The sequence below is a fragment of the Temnothorax americanus genome, unplaced genomic scaffold (assembly GCF_048541705.1).
Source record: "Temnothorax americanus isolate GAGA-0224 unplaced genomic scaffold, ASM4854170v1 Scaffold37, whole genome shotgun sequence".
In the NCBI taxonomy this organism is placed as follows: domain Eukaryota; kingdom Metazoa; phylum Arthropoda; class Insecta; order Hymenoptera; family Formicidae; genus Temnothorax; species Temnothorax americanus.
Window position 1 is genome coordinate 1543995 of NW_027509515.1, and position 23506 is coordinate 1567500.

Genomic DNA, 23506 nt, shown 5'->3' on the forward strand with positions numbered 1-23506 from the left:
ACTCCGCGGACTCCGTGGACTCCGGGAGGACGGATGACGCAAACGGCGACGCTCGTTTAGCTATATTCTATATAGAGTTCTCGCTCGATCCGCGACGCGAATTTCGGCAGCAAATATCTCGAGATTGACGCGAGCGCGGTTGACATTTCGCGCGCGCCCATGTTTATTATCGCGGATCGCGTCATTTTTCATTTTTGCCTATTGTAAAACGTCGCTCGTGGCTATTTATGCGCGTTACTTGTTTTTTTTTTGTCCTCCTGCCGCTTCAATGACGTTCGTCTCGGCGACGGAGGAAAGGACGGAGAACGCGCGCGATTAGCGCTTCTGTCTTATCTCATTAACGGGCGCGTACCGATGGAGCGTGTAACGCCAAATAGAATTCGCGCGGCAGGTGTCAAGAAGGGGAGGGGAGCGAGAGGGAAACTCTAATCGATCGCATCGTATATATTTGCCTCGCGACTCGCGAGTTTCGATCGTCCTGCAATTCGCGCTAGCGGTATTTCCGCTTCGAAGCCGCGTCGCGAGCCGCTTCTCGAACAATCTCGAACGGGCGGGCGTGTGAAGTCGCGCGCGAGTGAGAGCCGCTGACTTCGCTTCGCTCGCTCCGGCTCGCCGGCTCGGGCGCGCCATTTTGCGCGTAGCACGGGAGCGGCGGAGTTTTCTACGCCGCACGCCGTCGTCCAGCCCCTGAAGAGAGAGAGAAAAAAAAGGAAGGAGATCGACTCTCTTTCCTTCCCTCGCGAGGAGGACGTCCGTCGCCGTTCGCCCTTGTTCCTCGGCGTCCGCGACGAGGCCGAGGAAGGAACCGGCGGTCGAAATTATCGGACATTTCGGACAAGGACGGCGGACGGACGACGCTGGTCGCCTCACGTTCCGCTGCTTGTTTTCGGCGGCGTTGCGATGCGCGCGCACCCCGTTCTCCGGTCACGTACGCCGCGGTCGGCGCGTATCGCGCAGCCGCGTCAGTCAGGCGAGATCGCAAGGGTAATTGAGGGGAGTGGAAGCGGGGAAAGCGCCGCGCATAAAAATGAACGAGGGATTCCGGGGAGGGAGGTGAGAAGATGGTCAAACGCGGAGCGACGCGCACGTGAATGTGGAGAATAACATACATACATTAGCCCCAGGCACTCTCTCGACGATACCACGCGAATGTAGGCGCGGAGCGCCTTAATTTGTATATTTAATTCCACGGTGACGTGGAACGTCGGAACTCGCGCCGAACAGGTATCGGCGCGAAGTTAGCCGAGGATCGAAGATCGAAACTGCCCGATCGCTCGCGCTTTCTTATTCTTTCTCTTTCTCCCGCGCATTTACGCGTGTATATGCGTGTGATACGTGCTTGTTTCGATCCGAACAACGCCGCGGCGACTTGTTGCTAGTATAAAATACGATCGGCATCGCGCCAATTTTGTACGCGAACAGCGCGTATTACTACGCAATCGTTATCGTGCGATTCAATAACCCAAGCGCCTTTCTTCCTCATTTTTCCTCACTTCTCCTCTCTCGCCCTTCTTCCGCCGCGATTACATCGGCGATCTCCGTCTTTCGCTTTTGAAGATCGCCGGTTTCGCTCCCGGAAGAAAACGAGCGACGCGCGACTCCCCGCCGGTTGTAAATAATCGGCTCCCTGCTGCAATTGCTTCGTCCGGCCGATTCGTCCGGTGTTTCTTCGAGTTCAATGATACATCGCGACCGCCACGTACTCATCCATGCGGCTATAAAATTACCGATTTTTAAAAGGGAAAATAAATCATAAATCACACACACAGTAACAGTCGCCGTCGGTCGGTACGCGACAAAGGATTAGCGATGGTCGTATCGAGCCCGTTTCAGGAAATATTAATAAGTGCCAAAATATTAAGGAGAAGTCGTTGATCGATCGAACGTGCCCGGCTTTATCGTAGAAACGAGTGCCAGAGTGGGCCCGGAGGTAGGGACGAATGTGACCCCGAATTGCGTCGTCGAATTCGCAAAACCCGCCGTCTCGCGCGGCGCCCAAGGAGTCGGGGATCGCGTCAGCGTTACGTAATCCCTACTCGTTAGACAATGGGACGGGACGAGGGCAGTCGGGAGGGAGTCGGAACGAGCGCGCGTGCTGTTATATTGCCAGTTTACCGAACTTTGTTTATCGTTTCGAAGCGCACGACGCACTTCCTCGTGTAAACAGGCGTTCGGTGCCAATGGCGTGCGCGCGCGCACGTCCGTGCCACGCATCAGCGGATATCGGGCCCCTCGAGATGAGGCATATGTATACGCGCGCGTATACATGAAAACGAAAATAATGCACTATCGCGTTAAAGCGCCGTTGGATATATCGCGCGCCGCTGCAACATGAGATAACGTTTGCGTCAAGTCGCGTCGTTATCTTGGCCAAAATGTCAGCCGATTAATTTGTCCCGTGAAAAAAAGGGCGACAGAGAGAAGAAGAGAGAGAGAGAGAGAAAGAGGGGGGAGGGGCAGAGAGGGTACGAAAGTGCGCATCGTCGTAGTTTTAATCTCCGGTCTTGCTGATGATGTCTCAGGCGTCCGTTTCAAGGTCGAGAGAGAAAGATAGGGAAAGAGAGAGAAAGAGAGAAAGAGAGAGAGAGAGAAGAGAAATGACTGGCGAACCCTCTCGTTTCGCCGCACTGACTATTTGCGACTGACTTCGCAGGAATCGCAAAAAATATCCGCCGGTCGCGCGTTCACGTTTGCGATTACGTAATCGTCGTGTCCGTCGAGAACGATCGGCGCCAGGGCGAACGGCGATAATTGACGAGTTTTTTCTGGAAGCAATAGGGCATCGGGATCAATCCACGAGGAATTCATCCTCGCTTGGTAAGTGCTATACTATTTCTCTCTGCTAATTGGTTTTTATCGCGACCTTCTCTATATGTTGCGATTGATCGAAACATTGTTGACTTTCTTGTCGGTATCTCTCCTGTAATCTCTGTGATAACGTTAATAATAATAATTACTAGAAATAAAGATCGATTTCTCCTAACGATCTGCAAAGTCACGTTTCATCAGTGCGTTGATTAACGGCATATATAGTCATTCGTGTTATAATGCATTTATGTAAGAGTTGATAAATAAATAAATAAATAATCCTACATTACTCGCATGGAGATAGAGTGTATTTTACCACTCAATATTGTGTCTCAATTTTCATTGTTTCTTTTGATGATTTATAAATAAATAAAAAGCTTGATAGCGCAATATTCTATACATGTTTTAAATAAATTTAAGGATCCTTCTTTAATTTGTAAAATAATTGTGCAGCAAATTCGATCAACGAAAATGTTTTGCTCTGAATTTAGATTTCTAGGAGGGGGGGGGAGTTGGGGTGTATTTTGTATCCTAAACGTAGAGTTAAATAAATAGAATTTCGCATGCGAGAGGACGCATTGAAGAACCGTCGATACTTCGTCGTCCCAGCCGGGAAGCTCGGCGTGCCACGTCTACCGCGACCGCGAAAGTGCGTACGCACTTCGGAAAGGGTCCGCCGATCAATCCGATGACCCTGTTTTCCTCGAGATAACGTTCCGCTCGCCCTCTCTCCCTCGCCAGGAGATCCCTCTCGGATTTCTCGCGCATCGAAAATTCGAAAGACCTACTCGTCTTCACACGCCTCGCTCGCGCTCTCAGCAAATGGTCACGGTCCGTAATAATCGCGCCGAACCGGTTTCTGCACGTGGCACGAGTCGCTCGAACGTGACCGGGACCAGAATCGCCTGAACCCGATCTACCAACCTACCTACCTGCCTCCTGCCTGTCTACTCCGCCAGCGCGCGCTCACGTGACTTTCTTTTTTTCGCCTCCGGACATGTCGAACGAATTCGCGTGAATGAAGATTTCGCTTCGTCTCGGTCGCCTTCCATTCGGCTCTATTTTTTTTTTCGTTTCGTTTCGTTGTTCCACGCGTCCCTCTTCTAAAGATAATTTTTCCCTTCGACCGTTTTTTGCGACTTGCGACGCGTAAAAGCAAACAACACTCGCGAGAGTGTTAATTAATTCGTCGTAATCAGCGTGGTCTCGCCTCGAACTGCGCAGCGGTTTCGCCGAGTATCACGAAACGCACGTTCGCGGTTTCGTAAGGCGAAACGTCAGGTTTTGTCTAGCGCTTATCCCGCGGTTATCCGCGTCGTTCACGCGTTCCAATGTGCTTTAGTAAGTAATGTTTACCGTGATAAAGGCGTAATCGCGCGCGATTAATGTGTCGAAGCGCGTGTAAGCGCGAAGGATTGCGCCTCCGAGCAAGAAAGTTCGAGCAATAAATGCGACGCGCCCCTAATTGCCCTTACGACGCGGCCTTATCCGGTTAATAATCATTCGTGACAGTTCGCGACATACGCGCGACAGTTTAAACAGTCGAATACTATTCATTTTAACGAGGGAGGCGTTATCGCGCTGTCCTTATGACTCACGAGTTATTACTTATACGACGATTAAACAGTGCGACGACTAAGTCCGCGGATAAGACTAAGTTACAATTAGATGCAACTCATTCGTCTAAATTAATGTAACGCCACCTTCCAAAGAAGATCCATATAATTCGATCCGGTTTCGCAAATTGGACGCATTTTTTCGAAATGTCAACGAGGATGAGGCACCCTGTTAAATATTAAAAGATAAAATTTAAACAAATACCTTAAATTAAATAAAATTTTGTTATTTATAACTACCATGTGTGTCGAAATTTGAACACAAAACGGTATTATTTTAACTTCATCGGTTTAATTAAATTAACATCGTTTTAGTTAAATTAACGACATATTGAGTAGGAGCAGCAGTAATCTACAGGAATGATAAAAAATGACTGAAGTTGAGTATAATTTGATACTATACGAATTTAACTGTGCACAGATTTGCATATTTTTACAGACAAGCTGGAATGTTTTTTTCTGAATAAAACATTTGTGGATAGATATTAGTCAATAGTGATCCGAGTTTGATTAACAAAACTTATTTTAAAATCATGTAATTTCGCTTCCGACTGGATTTGCGTAAAAGATAAAAATAAAACTAGAGCGAACTTTTTTCCAAACAATTTGCATTCTCGGACCACGCGTGTTATCGCGTCCTTGCGTGGCCACGAAGAAAATATTTTCGCGGCGCGTTCTTCAAAGAGGCAACTTTAGACGAGTATCGTCACAAAATACGGAACGCGAAGGCAAATATAAAAAATTTCGGACGGAGTTGCGTGTTTTGCGCACGATGAAACGGAACGGGTGTCTGCGAACGAGCTTAAAGGAGAACGATCACGTTGCGATCAGCGACACAGTTACGTAAGCGAGAGCCTATAGGATGACGGTGACCGAATCGACGCGCCGCGCCGCCGCCGCCGCGCCGCGCCAGCCGGCAGACACGCCGCCGGGTCTTCTCACCTGTATTTCGACATATTTTCAAGCACGTGAGTTTTGCTTAATGAGCGAATTACTCGCGCATCATGAAAGCCGGTATTTATCCTTCTCGCGTCTCTCGCCAGACTCGCGCGTGCAGCTCGATTATTCGCGCAATCCGAGTATAACATTCACGGAGATGAATCACGCTCCTCGCGTTCCTCGTGTACGCGTACACACACGTGTATCGTAATCTTTCGAAGGGGTCGATCGGATCTGAAGAGATCTGCGCGAATCGCAAACACGCGGTCGCGCAATATCGATAAGGATCGTTCAACGAGAGCGAAAAGCCAGATCGTTCGTTTTCAAAAAGCTATAGCGAATGCTTCGATAAGGCATAAGATTAGCCTCGCAGATAACAATGTTTGCCGTATCAGGTGATTGTTCCTCTATTGTCGATCGATCTATATCAGCCGCGTGCGATCGCGTGAGGCTTTATCGCGTTTTTAATAGCTTCGAGTGCGAACGGATTTAATCCTTGCCTGCAAGGAACCGCTATATAGCGACTTTTGTCGTACATTGAAGGTTCTTCAAAATTATGTATTTACTTCCAGATATTCGGATTTCTTTTGAAAACGACATATTTCTTTTTATAAGTTGGTATTGTACAAGCAAAATTGATTATATTCTTGATTCTTTAGAATATTAAGAAGAAAAATATACGTTCAAGATTCAATCATTCCTTTATTAAACTTTTTAAAATTATATATTTACTCCCAGGTATTCGGATTTTTTTTTAGAACTATATATTAATATATTTCTTTTTATAAGTGGGTATTGTATAAATAAAAATGATTATATTCTTGATTCTTTAGAATATTAAATAGAAAAATATACGTTCAAGATTCAATCATCCCTTTATTAAAATTGTTCTAATTTCATTTGGGTTGATTAAATTTTAAATTGGACGCACAATTTCCCCGAGTCGAAATATGAAACTTGAGAAAATTCTTTACGAACTTAGCGACGAAGCCAAGCGGAAGAACGCTTATTATTCTCTCGCGTTTTTTTTTTAATTCCTCTTTCAAGCGTTTTCTCCTCTCCTCTCTGAGTTTTATGAACCTGACGACCTTCCAATTGAACGACTCATCGCGATCCCACGCATCGAAATAACGCGCGACAAGAAATAAGAATCGCAGACTTATTTAATCGCGAGGCGACGCAAAGGACGAAAGATATTCGATAGATACATCACAAACGATATTTTATTTTGCGCGTCGTAAAATTGCGCTTCGTGAGTGGCGCCAACGACTTTCGGCTTCGATCGAGTCGATATTTGCCAAAGGCGAAACAAAACATACATTTTTACCTCTCCGACGAGTCCAAAACGATTAAATATCGCCGGTCGACGTGCAAATAAATTTTTAACGAGACATGTATTCTCTGAGAGAAAGATATAATATTTATTCTCGTGCGATTTATCCTGCGCGATTGTAGTTCCGTGAAGTTGGCACCCGACTTTAACAAAATGAATTTAAAAAAAAAGGAAATTGTAGCATTTTCTTTGTAGTTGTTTGTAGTAACAATAATTTCGTTTGTAGTTTTACCGATTTTGCAAAAACAAAGATTTTCAAAAATCACTCTTGCCTAAAATTGAGATATTTGAAATTCGCTTGCGCTATGTGTTTTAGAATCGTTTGTAGTTGTTTGTAGTAACAATAATTTCGTTTGTAGTTTTATCCATTTGGAAATAACGAAAAATTAAAAAAACCACTCTTACTCAAAATTGAGATATTTGAAATTCGCTTGCGCTATGTGTTTTAGAATCGTTTGTAGTTGTTTGTAGTAACAATAATTTCGTTTGTAGTTGAATAATATAAAAGTTACAACGTATTTGCAATATACAAATAACGTATTTATCTCAATTTTAAAGATATCTCGAACCCGCTTGCGCTATGTGTTTTAGAATCCTTTGTAGTTGTTTGTAGTAACAATAATTTTGTTTGTAGTGGAATAACTTAAAAGTTGCAATGTATTTGTAATAAACCAATTACGTATTTTTGTCAATTTTAAAGATATCTCGAATCCGCTTGCGCCATGTGTTTTAGAATCGTTTGTAGTTATTTGTAGTAACATTAATCTCGTTTGTAGTTTTATCCATTTTGCAAAAACAAAAATTTTTTAAAATCACTCTTACCCAAAATTAAGATATTTGAAATTCGCTCGCGCCATGTGTTTTAGAATCGTTTGTAGTTGTTTGTAGTAACAATAATTTTGTTTGTAGTTTTATCCATTTGGAAATAACGAAAAATTAAAAAAATCACTCTTACTCAAAATTGAGATATTTGAAATTCGCTTGCGCTATGTGTTTTAGAATCGTTTGTAGTTGTTTGTAGTAACAATAATTTCGTTAGTAGTTTTATCCATATGGAAATAACGAAAAATTAAAAAAATCACTCTTACTCAAAATTGAGATATTTGAAATTCATTCGCGCTATGTGTTTTAGAATCGTTTGTAGTTGTTTGTAGTAACAATAATTTCGTTTGTAGTTGAATAATATAAAAGTTACAACGTATTTGCAATATACAAATAACGTATTTATCTCAATTTTAAAGATATCTCGAACCCGCTTGCGCTATGTGTTTTAGAATCCTTTTGTCAGCATATAAGATTTAACACGTGCGCAGCGTAGTCGAGATATATTAAATTGCAGGTACGTTTTAGTTTATTCAATACATCGTAATTGGAAATTTCAACAAAGAAATTTATACAAAAATACACGATTCTAAAATGGGAGCGATATCTGAAATTGACAGGACGTATTGTTTTTAGAATCGTTCGTAGTTGAATATTAGTCAACAATGATTTCTACACATACAAGATTTATAGTTGAATATCTTTAAAATTGGAAAATACGTATTTGTATATCAATACGTTTAACTTATTTATTAACTACAACGAAAATTGTACTACAACATTTAAACGATTCTACAAACATCGCGACGCTTCATTTTGTAGAGTGATTTTTTAATTTCATTATTTGTGATAAAACTAAACAAATTATTGTAACAAACAATACACGATTCTAAAACACATGCGCAGCGAATTTCAATATCTTTTTAAATTTGAAAATACTTTTGTTTTGACAAAAATCGCGTATTTAAGATTTTCAATACCTGAAAAACAAAATTATTGTTACTACAAACAACTACAAAGGATTCTAAAACACATAGCGCAAGCGGGTTCGAGATATCTTTAAAATTGAGATAAATACGTTATTTGTATATTGAAATTACGTCGTAACTTTTATATTATTCAACTACAAACGAAATTATTGTTACTACAAACAACTACAAACGATTCTAAAACACATAGCGCGAACGAATTTCAAATATCTCAATTTTGAGTAAGAGTGATTTTTTTAATTTTTCGTTATTTCCAAATGGATAAAACTACAAACGAAATTACTGTTACTACAAACAACTACAAACGATTCTAAAACACATAGCGCAAGCGAATTCAAATATCTCAATTTTGAGTAAGAGTGATTTTTTTAATTTTCGTTATTTCCAATGGATAAAACTACAACCGAACTCATTGTTCCTACAAACAACTACCCCCGATTCTAAAACACATAGCGCAAGCGAATTTCAAATATCTCAATTTTAGGCAGAGTGATTTTTGAAAATCTTTGTTTTTGCAAAATCGGTAAAACTACAAACGAATTATTGTTACTACAAACAAACTACAAAGGATTTCTAAAACACATAGCGCAAGCGGGTTCGAGATATCTTTAAAATTGAGATAAATACGGTATTTGTATATTGCCAAATACGTTGTAACTTTTAGATTATTCAACTACAAACGAAATTATTGTTACTACAAACCAACTACAAACGATTCTAAAACACATAGCGCGAACGAATTTCAATATCTCAATTTTGAGTAAGAGTGATTTTTTTAATTTTTCGTTATTTCCAAATGGATAAAACTACAAACGAAATTATTGTTACTACAAACAACTACAAACGATTCTAAAACACATAGCGCAAGCGAATTTCAAATATCTCAATTTTGAGTAAGAGTGATTTTTTTAATTTTTCGTTATTTCCAAATGGATAAAACTACAAACGAAATTATTGTTACTACAAACAACTACAAACGATTCTAAAACACATGGCGCAAGCGGATTCGAGATATCTTTAAAATTGACAAAAATACGTAACTTGTTTATTACAAATACATTGCAACTTTTAAATTATTCCACTACAAACAAAATTATTGTTACTACAAACAACTACAAAGGATTCTAAAACACATAGCGCAAACGGGTTCGAGATATCTTTAAAATTGAGATAAATACGTTATTTGTATATTGCAAATACGTTGTAACTTTTATATTATTCAACTACAAACGAAATTATTGTTACTACAAACAACTACAAACGATTCTAAAACACATAGCGCGAACGAATTTCAAATATCTCAATTTTGAGTAAGAGTGATTTTTTTAATTTTTCGTTATTTCCAAATGGATAAAACTACAAACGAAATTATTGTTACTACAAACAACTACAAACGATTCTAAAACACATAGCGCAAGCGAATTTCAAATATCTCAATTTTGAGTAAGAGTGATTTTTTTAATTTTTCGTTATTTCCAAATGGATAAAACTACAAACGAAATTATTGTTACTACAAACAACTACAAACGATTCTAAAACACATGGCGCAAGCGGATTCGAGATATCTTTAAAATTGACAAAAATACGTAACTTGTTTATTACAAATACATTGCAACTTTTAAATTATTCCACTACAAACAAAATTATTGTTACTACAAACAACTACAAAGGATTCTAAAACACATAGCGCAAACGGGTTCGAGATATCTTTAAAATTGAGATAAATACGTTATTTGTATATTGCAAATACGTTGTAACTTTTATATTATTCAACTACAAACGAAATTATTGTTACTACAAACAACTACAAACGATTCTAAAACACATAGCGCGAACGAATTTCAAATATCTCAATTTTGAGTAAGAGTGATTTTTTTAATTTTTCGTTATTTCCAAATGGATAAAACTACAAACGAAATTATTGTTACTACAAACAACTACAAACGATTCTAAAACACATAGCGCAAGCGAATTTCAAATATCTCAATTTTGAGTAAGAGTGATTTTTTTAATTTTTCGTTATTTCCAAATGGATAAAACTACAAACGAAATTATTGTTACTACAAACAACTACAAACGATTCTAAAACACATAGCGCAAGCGAATTTCAAATATCTCAATTTTAGGCAAGAGTGATTTTTGAAAATCTTTGTTTTTGCAAAATCGGTAAAACTACAAACGAAATTATTGTTACTACAAACAACTACAAAGAAAATGCTACAATTTCCCATGATGTAAAAAGAAAGGTGTTTCATTGCGCATAATGGCGGCCAAATACGGAGCAGCCAATCAAATTCACTCCCCAAATGTAGCGCGAAATTCTAATGCAGTATTGGTAAAAATGTAAAGAAAAGTTGTAAATGTAAAAAAAATACAAACAAAATTAAAAATTTTTAAAGTAATAAAAGACTACATAAAAATAAAAATACGTAATATAATTTGAAATGATAAAATTATTAACCTAGATTGATTAGGCCGGTTCTACAATCAGTTGTATGGATGCCGAAACGCAGCCGACGAAATAAGAATTTCTTTTTCGAAAACAAATTTTCTTCATTGAACCATTAGTTACGTTATAAAATGCTGTCATTAATACAATGGCCGTTGCAATGCTTTATTAATATATATATATATATATATATATATATATATAAACCTATATGATAATATTAAATATAATAAGATCGGACTATGTAGACCGCTTTAAGTTTTAGAAGCCGTGCTATTCATAAAAAATAAGTGTATAAAAAAGTTAGTATAATTTATATATATAAAACAAAGTCGGGTTAGTTACACCATTTATAACTCAAGAACGGCTGGACAGATTTTAATAATCTATGGTTTGTTGGATTCGTCTCTGCCCTGAAAAGAAAAAAAAATTAAAAAAAAAAAAAAAAAAAAAAAAAAATCTAGAAAGATATCCAAATACACCAAATACCGGGGCCGGGGCGAAGCCCGGCGGGGCATGCTAGTATAATAATAACAAATAAATAAATGCATTTATATTTTATAACGTTATTTTATTTTTATCAACATTTTCTTTATTAGACAGTTTATATATATTTTTTTATTTTTTCTTACGTATGTTATTTTCTATTATCTCTCTGTTTAGTTTTCTCAGTCTTATTAACTTTCAAACTTGTCTCAGTTTGTTGACAAGCATTAAGCCATTGCTGACGAATTGGAGTTTCTTTCGGAAATCTAAAAAAGGTTATTCCTCTTGCATCTCCGTCGCATGTTCGATTTTTGCAATTTTTTATGGAACACGATGGCATTGTTTCTGTAAACAAAATATAATATGTAGCTTACTAATAATAAATTGGCACATTTAAAGATGGCCAGGACAAACCTCTTATCGTAGTAGCCGTAGGTATACTACGTTTACGCGAGCGTTACTTCTGTAGTAACTTACGATATATCACTCGTTTACGCGGAGTAAATTATCGTAAGTTACTACAAAATCCCGTTTACGCGAAGAAATTATCATAAGTTACTACAGAAGTAACGCTCGCGTAAACGTAGTAGTAGATTCGTTGGACCGGCCCAAGAAACTGCGCTGTAAACTGGTGTACGATGGTTTGTCTAGAGACTTCGATTTTTCCTTATTGGTCCAATCATAAGCTGACCGTTCCTCATAGAAGCTCTTCTTCACAAACAGATAAGAAGATTGCTAATATGTTGCTTACATTCTCATCAAAGTTACAATATTATGATGATGAAATGTCTTTCAAAGAAATTTTTTATATAATTCATTACATGCACTAATAAAACAAAAACATTTATATTTATAAATATTATTATTAATTTTAATGATAAATACCTTCTTATCGAATGTTAGATCTAAATTAGTCAATTAAAGAAGCAAAGTTATGCGATGCATTTACATTCGACGGTAATGATCCACCTTCTCTCTGTCTAGCAGAGACATTGAGTCCTGTGTATTTTTTATTCTTTCTCCTACTACTTCCGTAAGTATGACAGGAACTACCAGGAACTAGACGTCAGATAAGCAAAACTCGCCGGTTGGATTTAAGCGAGAATCCGCTCATGCGGCGGCTAACAATCTAACCTCTTACATATCATGGAAGTAGCCATGTTGCTTTTTACATTTGGGGAGGCTTTTTGATTGGTCAGAAGGCAGTCATTATTTTAGACCACTGCGCATCTCGGGAATGAAACACCTTTCTTTTTACATCATGCAATTTCCTTTTTTTTAAAATTCATTTTGTTAAAGTCGGGTGCCAACTTCACGGAACTCGCGATTGTCAGTCTCGATAATACGAGAATAATTATCCGGTCTCTATAGCTGTAACGACTTCGGGAATAAATTCGGGCGAGTTACAATAGCTGATAGGTACAGGCAAAGTGGGCGGTATCAACCATAAATAACGGTCGCGTAACGCACGTAATTAATTAATAAAGATCGAGCACGAGGTGGTTTAACTGATGCACGTTTAGAGAGTCGCGTGTGTCAAACGTTGATATAAATTGTCGTGCGGCGTGCACGAGAGCGGATCGGTCGAGTATTAACAAATTCTATTGCGACGCTCTATTTTGCATCGGTGAGGATTATGCGTATCGCATTTTATGCAAAGAACTCGGCAGATATCAATATTTGCGCAATATACATGACATAAACGCCTCTCGAGGCGTCTAGGTTTATTCCTCTCGCACGGCGCGTTCTCGTGTATATAACCGTGGATTGTTTTAAAAAATTTTTTAAAATAACAAAATTTTATTGGATAATTGTCGCGTTAGTAACTGGTCGCTCGCAAAAACCGGTTTTCGAAACCTTTACCGACAATAATGTCACTCTTTTTCTTTTTTTTTATCTCCCTCCCCTCCCCATCCTCCCCTGAGTGGTCTTCCTCGTATATCGAGGAGCGGACAGCAAAATGAATGACTCACGAAAGCAAAATCGTTCCAAGGAGAAAGGATTACGCGTTCCCGCGCGGCGTATAGCTCGCTTATCATTCCCGCAGTGACGGAGCCATCGTACGCGTTAGAATGTTTTTGATAGATTAAGAGTATCGTAACGCGATTGTAACTTTATTTTATTGTTAGCGCACTTTTTACAAGATAAGTAACCGTGATAATAAATTGCCTCTCGATTGAGATAATTTAGTTCCCGTTTTTTATTTATTCCGTCAAACGCATGAATGAAGAAAATATGGCTTGATTTATGTTTTGATAAAATTATTATATATTATATAATAAAAGGTATACTATATATATATATATATATATATATATATATATATATATTATCATCAAAGAAATACACGTACATATTTTAGTATTTAGTAATCTTTGATCATGCATCGCCATTCGCTCTGGCCAAACCAAAGAATTTGTGAAAAAGAGACGATGAACTTGATTGACCCCGAGACCGTTTTTGCTCGGCGAGTCCCGAAATATAGTCGTTTCCAAGAGAGCGCATATCGATCCCATGGCATGCAGATACTTTTACATCTATATTTTGGTGACTGCTGAATGATTTCTTATAACGATTAATTAAATTTTTTTTATTATATTAATCAATTTTCTAAAGATACCTAATAATTGTCGTAATTTCTTGAATTCATATCTTTTATTTAATATTATTCCGGAAGATAGATATATATATATATATATATATATATATATATATATATATATATAAAGGTCTCGCGGACGATCCCCTTTAAAACTCGAGACTCGCAGAAACGTTGTTATTAGCGTCCGGGAGAATTAATTTCCGAGGATACACGAAGAGATCGAACGGCTATTATTTTTGTCCGTTATTTAAAAACGGCTGTGCAGTTATTCCTGTTTTCTTGCGACTCGAGCGAGCGCAGGAAAAAGTGCGGAGCTTTAGGTCAAAGGTAACGTCGTATAATCGGGCGTGTAAAATAATCCGTAACATGTGTATATGTGTATGTATATGTGTGTATGCGCGCCAGGAGAGTTCTCAGGGTGCAATCAACCTGCAAAGGTACATCGCACCGTGTGTTCGCGCGCGCGTTACGCCACACGGAAAACCTTGACTTTATTGCGCCGTGACAACACGTCGCAGCAGCCATCTCCTTTCCCTTTTTACGGCGCACACACTTATTTGTCGGTCGTTGCGCTCACGCTTCTCTCTTTTTTTTCTTTCACAGACGAACCATCATCTATCTAGGATCGAGACAGCGGCGATTAAGTATTGCGGGCTTTACCGGCAGAGAGACGCGGCAGAAATACGAAGTTAAAGAGGATGTTGACGACGAAACGTGATCATAAAATTAGAAGGACCATTAGAAATTGGGAATGTTTCTACAATGTTTCGCGTGTTTTTCTCTTCGACATATTTTACGCCAACTATACTGTCCGTCCGTACGTTCCTCAGAAAATATCGTAAAGTGATTAGATATCACGATGTAGTGCTGTATATGATAGATTCATACACTTACGCTTATTATTATGTATAAAATGTAATAACTGTCTCCGTGTGCTCGCCGCGGTTGCATCGTTCACGTTTTTGTTCACGTTTGTAAGTATATATCCAAAACACAAATATTTTTCATCGAACAAGCAAACGATAAGATAAGATCAGTCGAGAATTGCGTCCGCGATTGTTTATCGCTGTGTCACGTGTTGCGAAATTTTGACACGAATAAGCGATTCCTACGAATCTATGAATCTTAAAACTGATCCAGATTCTCTCTTATCCTGAATCACCGTCTCATTTTCGGATAACGTAAATCTTTTATACGTGCATCTTTTTCGACTATGTGATTACCGACATTGTTAAGTTCGTCAAAAGTTATACTCAATTTGAATCACTTTTAATCACTCTTATAAGTCGCCACTGCTCCTATAACTGAAACAATAATAGAGTTAAAATAATACTGTTTTATTTTAAAATAATAAATTGTGACACACATGGTGGTTAAAAAAATAGCAAAATGTTATTTAACTTAAGATATTACACGGAGAGAATTTTTTGTTATATATTTTACTCTTAAATTTACTACAAACTTGGGACAACTTGGCAACCAAGAAATTTTTAAATATACAAAAAACATTTTACAAACAACGTGATAAAAATTACTAAGCAGATTGGTAAATTTTGAAAAATTATTGAAACTTCCTAGATATATTTTAGTGAAATTAATCAAACATATTTTATATCTTAATGTAATTGATATTAATATTTTTTATCATGGTAGATATTAATCAGAATAGCTCGCATAAAATTCTTGGTGGTACATGTTGTCCCACAACTACCATGATTTCAGGTATATGATGACGATAGGGAGTTTTTCAAAAATTCCCCCTATTGGTTTAAATTTTATCTCTAATCTCTTGAATACCACGTTATTTTCCTCGAGTAGTCCTAAAATACCAAAAACAAAAGATTCTCGAAAATTAATAAAAGTTTATATAGAAGAGTGCTGATTTGATAGTGCTGATGACGAATTGCAAGTCAAATAAAAAAAAATGTTTTGTCATAATCCTTTATCATAACCTTTGTTATAAAACTGTTTGAACCGTAAACGTCAGCCTTTCAAATGTGACTTGAAAATCATGTTTAGCACATCCAAAAACTCCTAAATGTATCTTATTTTATTAATTCATTGTAAAACCTAATAAAATATTACTGACAAGAATATTTGAGAATTTTTATTTTTGTGTCAGCTATATCTTTTTTCTGAGGCAACATTTTGCAAATTGGACTCAAAAATTGTTCAGCACACCCAAAAATCCGTACTTTGCTTCAGTGATAAAATTATTTAGCGAATTATTATTTCCAATATGACAAAATATCTCATGACGAGAAAATGCATTTTCGCGATACTGAGAAACGCAAAATCCAAAATGACGAAAATTCTCGTCATCGGTACACGAGGGGTCAATATTCAATCGTGTATACGTGTACATTGAAATAAATCAATTACAAGTATGCGATATTTAGCAGTATTAGGCAACACCAATCTAAAGATAGGAGCGAGAAGAAGACAATATTAACTTGCTCAAACTGGAAGGCGCCTGTTTTCACGTCTTATCGCGGAAAATATTATTTCTACTCTCTATCTGAGTTCTTTTTCGTCTCAGATTAGAGCAGAAACGCGCGTATACGTGATCAGACGAGACAAGATGGATAAATTCACGCATGACGGAATGCTTTCTAAAACAAATATAATAATAGCGCAATTTGCGTCCATCGCACGGTCTCTCGTGACGCAGAGCACAGATAAAAACATATGCCCAAGATAAAACTTGATGAACAATTTAACTCGCGATGGCAAAGGTTAAAGACTCGGAGGGCGAACGTGGCCGGCGTGATATCGCTTTTGATAAAACGTGACTCTACCGTGGAAGAGATCGAGAGGTCGTAAATTTCTCAAAGTTCAAGGTTTATATAGCGCGTCTTGGTTTGAGGCAAAAGGATCCGTCGAGCGTTCGTCCCGGTCGTTTCGCTCGCTCGCTCTCATTCGTAGTTTGTGTATACGACAGCCCCGGGGCTCCGGAAATCGTAATCGAATTTGTATTCCCGGGATGAGCGTACTCCCGTGCGAATGTATATCACACCTCCACCCTCCCACGGCGTGACGTTCCGGCGAATAGTCCGCGACCTTCAGTCTTCCGCCGGGGTGTCCTCGACTGTAAACGCGCAGAAAAATCCACTCTCGTAACACACGGAGCGAGAAGAAGAGGCGGCGGACGGCGGATACCGGTTCAGTCCGGCGTGGCGAATGATTAGCCTGGAGATAAAAATAATGTAAATCCACTTGTACCGCCAAAATTGATTTCGCCTCTGCCCGCGTCCAGAATAGAACGCGCTCTACCGCGGCACGCGTGTAAATTTTTTTTACGCACTTGCGGCGTTTATCGTCTCCCTCGTTTATCTGCCGGACGAGGCGACTCGTCGTGTTAGCATATAATGAGACACTTGTGCATATATACGTAACAATTAAGTCGCTCTGTTAATCGTTTAATTAGAAAAGAAAAGAAAAGAAAAGAAAAGAAGAAGGTTGGCTTTTTCGAGTCACACGCATTCCGTGTATACTCGCGATGTGACAAATCACACGTTTGTCGCGTGAACAATAATCGGCGTATCGATGAGCTCATTCCCGCGGACGTCGAGTAAGACAGATCGAAACTTCAACGGTCCTGACATATTTTCGGTTTGGTGTCACACGATGAATCATTCCCCTATCGCACCTTACAGCCACGAAACTTTGTATTTATACAAAGTATCGACAAAAGGTTTAACTATTATTAATTAACTGTTAAATATTAAAAGATGAAATTTGAACTAATATCTTGAGTCAAATAACATTTTGTTATTTTTAACTACCATGTGTACGTCAAATTTTAAATTAACATTGTTAAATTAACGACGTATTGAGAGTAGCAGCAGCGACGACTTATAGGAAAATGATTAAAAATGACTCAAATTGAGTATAATTTGATACTCTACGAATTCAGAAGGGAGAAGGACAAGTGTATGCGTGACAACATTTATTACAACATCGCGTCTCTGTGTTATATGTTTTTAAATAAATTCACAAGACTTTTTTTTCACGTCGGCGCGCTCGACTGACAATCGTGTTACGTTTATACCGATAAGTGCGTCGCGCGTTATATCGCTGACCTTGTTATTCGCGTAATATCGCAATGGCTGATAATATTACGATGTCGCATGTTCGAGAAGGCGAATTATCAATCAGCATAAAGAATCACAATATTTAGACGATGCAGATTAAATCTATATAGATGGAACGTATGTACGTAAGTATACAGCGGTATCCTGCAAGTGGCGTTGTAGCAAAAGCATATCTCATCGCCCATTCCTTTCATCGGCCACGTTTACTTACGAACTCGATACTCTGCGGATTGTATCTCGACAGAGAATCCTCGTAACATTCGTACGGACTTTCATAAGCCTTCCCGATATATATAGGTGCAGTTATCTAATATCTGTATTATGTCTTCGAGAAGAGAAAAAAAAGAACCGTAGAGCACGAGTTTTCAAGTGCAAATATTGGATGACTCAGCCTGTATATTTCGAGGCGAATGTCTTCGTTATATGCGAGTTAGGAGGAGTGCCAGTTAGAATGCCGTAAACGGAAAGTCGCGTGTACCGTGATCTTTTTGCGCAAGCGATATAATTTCTACTGAGAAAAATGTAACATTCGATGTTAATTTAATGACACATAATCATCCGAGACGAATATTTTTTCGAGTAGCTCTTGCAGAACGAGAAAAGTAGCGCCAATCCAATCCCGTAATCATCGGTGAGTGAAAGCGTCTGGAAAAATTCCGAGAAATTTAGCGGGGTATTTAGAAAGGGTAATTCGTGATCTCATCTTTTTGGGGATAATCTTGATCGGAGTAGAAAGAGACATCGCGCGGCAATATGCTATTAATATACGTTATTCGATATATTGATACAGATGGAAACTGGAAATCGTGCATTAATTCCGACAGAAATTCTGCCGCAATACCGTCTCTCTGTTGCTATCGATTGATTCCAGCAAAGAATGAAGCACGCGATTATTCCTTCCTGCGTAGAAGACCAGTTTTTATTGCGCGAGGCGTGTATCTATATTTTCGTAAAAAAAGATTAGTTTCACCAACGAGCAGTTTTTACAGGTGAGTCACCGCGCAAAGTGCACGAGCAACGAATGTTTTAAATGTTTATTTTTATATATCTACGTGTGAAATATAAAAAGAAATGCCGTTGTTTTCCAACGTCTTTTTCGCGGTTTATATTGGCCTGAGTATAGGAAATAAAATTCAGCTCTCGTATCATTGTATAAAAATTAACAAAAAAAAAACTAATTTCTCCATGACTCTTAACTATATTACATTTGCAACGACTTGAATTTGTGAAAGTTTCTTCGCGCGCAAGTACGAGATATTTGCGGGAGCATCAATGACGGCAAAATGATCAAAGTTTAATACGGGTCACGAGATTCTCAGGGCGTATACTTGGTTTATTGTAACGAGGCGGAGAGGAAGGAGGGGGCCTGGCGGAGCGGATATTTATAACGATTTATACGTTAAACCGGGAATTATGCCAGCGTTGTAACGGCTATTTTGCATCCGCTTCAATGCTAAGCGGCATTCGCAAAAAATTTCTTAATTTGTAATAAAAAACTTTTAAATGACATATATCGAAGCTTTTCAACCTCTGAGAATTACCATGCACGCGGGTAACGTACGATTAATACTAGTTCCTGCGGTATATAATTTACATTGGTAACGCGATAAGCCGCGAACTATAAATAAACAAAACTGAACTATTTTCCGCCGATAAAATTGCGTCGACGATTGTGAAGTAATGAATATATTGCGGATGGTCAGTGCGCGTCTCGTCAATTAATTATAGTGTATAAACATCCGCTACAGGCGCTTTCTCGGAGATGCGTCTCTTTAAAAAGGATACGCAGATATTATCATGTCTATGATATATTTATGTACCATCTATATTCATAAGAAGGAAAAAAAAATAAACGACACACCGACCAGCCATATTTAACTTACATCATATCACTGAAAAAAGGTTTTGGTTATAATAACCAAGGCTTGGTGAAATAGCTTCAACTAAAGGATTTAGTGATTGTGACAAAATATTTGGTTGATGTTAACCAAATTTGTTAACATTTGAAGCTATTTCACCAAGCCTTGGTTATTATAACTAAAACCTTTTTTCAGTGTATCGGATGTGTAACACAACGTTATTTATCCTTATCTTAATAGAACGTAATGTCTGGCAATCGAGTGCTGGCAGTCGATTACTCAATATATGTTGCTTCCTTTCCGGTTGTATATACTACGGATTTCGTCACGCTCGGTATACGGCTGTTTTACGATTTACGCAATATTTAGGGATCGCACCGTAAGGAGCCTCTTCGAATACAACGCGTCGACTATTCGATACGAGTGCTAAATGAAAAAGTACGCGCACAGGTCATGAAACCCCTTGTTAATAAACTTGTTCTCGCCGTCGTCAATCGACATTCCAGTCTCGAAGTATCTATATACAAACGTGCCTCGCTTCCTCGCGAATCGCCTCGATCATACACGCGGATTTAAATGTACAATGTGTAACAACAGAGTGTTAGACGCCGCGACGCGAATAGCCTTTCGATCACGGATCACGATCGTGCCGGACGTTATGCTTGCCAAGATCGTCCTCCGCACGCGATCCGCGTGTTCAACGGTGCCTCCAGTACTTATAAATACTCGGTGGGGCAAATCGTATCGGCGAGTGACGCTAGAGCGTCGCGTTTCTTCGTCCGGGGGACCGATTAGATTTGCATTGAGAAATTTTTTCCATCTCGGATTCGATATTCGCCGCTGCTCGTCAGAGAGAGGGAGACAAGTTTATTCGATAACTCACCGCGAAGTTATATACGCAGCGCGATTATGCAATCGGTCTCTACCGGTTGAAGTGACCAGAGCGCATAACTTCTTTCTCGTTTTTTTCACCGATTTCTTCCCCAACGTGCTTTTCCGTAATAATTTCTTTGTTTATACGCATACGTTACACTTCGATATGACGCATTCAATTTGATTGACGAAATATCCACGAATATACGTATCCTTCGTATGAATATGTTTAAAAAAATGTTTGATGACGACAATCTTCGAAAAAGTTAAACATATATATATATATGTATATTTGTAAAAACTCAATAATAAATAGATATATGTATTTTTTCTGTTTTATTTCTTATATGAATATTTTCAACCTTATTTCAAAATTTAAGAAGCTTAAAATTGAAATTAATTAACTAAAAGTTAGAAACATATTTTTAATTGTACACAGAAAAAAAGAAGTGTCACATCAAGACTTATATACTCGTATATAAGCAAGAATCTATATAATCTTTTTATGGGAATTTCAACTTTTTATTTCAACTTTTCTTGGTTGAACTATACAAATTACTTCATTCAAGCAAGTTTTCTTCGTTTAACGCAATATAGTCTTATTTCAAGATTACATATTCTTGCGTATATATACGAGTAGGTATATACATCTTGATTTGACATTTCTTTTTTTTGTCAATATATTATAAGAGAGATCGTGTGTGTATATTATTCGTATAATCGTAAATTATATCAATTCATTATGTATACAATACTATCTATATCCATTATATGTATATTAATTCTATATATAAACATATATTCTATTATTAATATTTATAGTTTTTTTACATTTACATGACTCTTTTTAAGGAACTTACATTACGAACTGTAACATCTCTTTAAATTTATAGAATAATGTTATTGCGAATTTTCCAATTTGTTAACATATTGCGCAACGTTATTTTACGCTCGCAGCGAGACGCGGTTAAGAAGAAAAGAGCTGCAAGTCAAGATGGAACATTCGCGAAGAATGCATTAATCCTTGCGCGATTGATAATTGCGTGGAAAACGAGAAAAAGAAATCGAGAGACGAATCTTCTTCTCATAAAAGAACCGGTTAGTTCTCACGAATTGCATAATATTGTCGATGATGAGGTTTATGTGCGGCGCGTTACGCCAAATTACGTTATGTTCGACGAACTCGGTTTTAATGTCTCTTAATTATACGTATAGCGTTGCATTATCGCGTTCTTATCGCAAGATGCGTTAATCGTCAGCCATGATGAAGGTCTTCATCGATTGCTAAATCTCGTTTACGCAACACACATTTTCTCATTCCGGTATTTATTCATAACAGATTATAATATACGTACACTTGTTGTGCAAAATCGGATCGGTGATGTAAGAGGATTATCGCCCTGCACGGCGATAAGACCAGGACGCTCGTTACGCGAGGATGCCCAGGCCGCGCGGTCATCTGTCGCGCAGGAAAGAAGGCTGTTTAGTATTTGTCAAACATGATCGAACAATTGAACAACGGTCACTCCATCGTTATCGGGTCAACGACCGTCCGGTGAAATCCGTTGACGTTGACGAGGTGCGTAATTTATACTTCCTGCTCGATCGATATCCGTCGTGTCATTATCGACCCGAACCGCTGGTTACACGGCGGTTGAGAGTTAAAATTGACCGGTGACATCGACAAAAAAGATTGTAGCTCACATCCGCGCGTGATCGAGATATCATTTTTGCGCTTCTTCCCGCGGTTGCCGCGCGCGCGGGCGAAGCCGCGCGACGCGACGCAAAGAAAAGGAGGAAAGTGTCGGGTGAAAGAGGTATTACTGCGGATCGGGTGACTCAAAACTGGCTTACAGGCGCTTACATATTACGAATTCGAAGCCTCTCAGCAACGTTCTTGTTAAACTCACTCAGGCCTGACCTGACCTGATTTACGCGAAGTTATGTACGCGGGAGTATCGCGCCTGTTTGAATTACGCGCGGATCGGGCTTTTCCGCGGAAACCGAAGATAAGTCGCGCAAGTCTCCGTCGTTACGCAACGCGCGGCTACAAAGAAGTTGAAGGATACAGAGAGTGACGAGCAATTTAATATATCACAATAATAATACAATATCACATCTCCGCACCTGGCGAGCAAAGATTGGGGGCCGAGCTATCGTGTAGCTTATTTATTATTATTATTAATCCGCGAAAGAGCTAACACGCGCGAGGAGCGCGGACTGCGCGGAGTGGTTCGAAAGATCGTCGCGAGATAAACCCGCCGTTGTGCCTCTCCCTCAAGGACCCCTCTTCAAGCTTCCTTCGAGACCAACAGTTACGATCTCGCATATACGCGAGAATACGCGATCCTACGTACGGCGCATAAATTACTTCACCCCTGCGCTTTGCATACGTTACATTTCACTTACATATACGGTGTAAGTGAGTGAGCGAGCGAGCGTACACACATTCTCCCCGTATACGCCGCGCCGATCGGAGCGGTGCGGAATTACGCGCTCTCGCACTCGGCGAAGATCGGCTCCCGTCGGCGCTTGTCGGAGCTCCGAGGGGATATCGGTGCCGCGAGTCGCTAATACTCGCGCACACCATAATTATCTTAGCGATCAAAAATACGTGGGCGCACCGCGCCCTGTCA

General features: G+C 39.0%; 3 long non-coding RNA genes across 3 annotated transcripts in view; 1 reads left to right on the plus strand and 2 right to left on the minus strand.

Annotated features, from left to right (window-relative positions):
• Window positions 1–1232: 1232 nt before the first annotated feature.
• On the plus strand, window positions 1233–21124 carry LOC143902011 (uncharacterized). The gene is made up of 2 exons (XR_013258242.1): window positions 1233–2817; window positions 14648–21124. It is a non-coding gene; the product is annotated as an uncharacterized LOC143902011 (long non-coding RNA).
• On the minus strand, window positions 11528–12717 carry LOC143901957 (uncharacterized). The gene is made up of 3 exons (XR_013258223.1): window positions 12328–12717; window positions 11857–12153; window positions 11528–11787 (listed from the first exon to the last, which is right to left on the minus strand). It is a non-coding gene; the product is annotated as an uncharacterized LOC143901957 (long non-coding RNA).
• A 1318-nt stretch (window positions 21125–22442) lies between the features above and the next one.
• Window positions 22443–23506, minus strand: part of LOC143902010 (uncharacterized) — a 3083-nt gene continuing 2019 nt past the window's right edge. Inside the window, exon 2 of the long non-coding RNA XR_013258241.1 lies at window positions 22443–23506. This exon is cut by the window's right edge and continues 1034 nt beyond it. This is a non-coding gene — a long non-coding RNA (uncharacterized LOC143902010).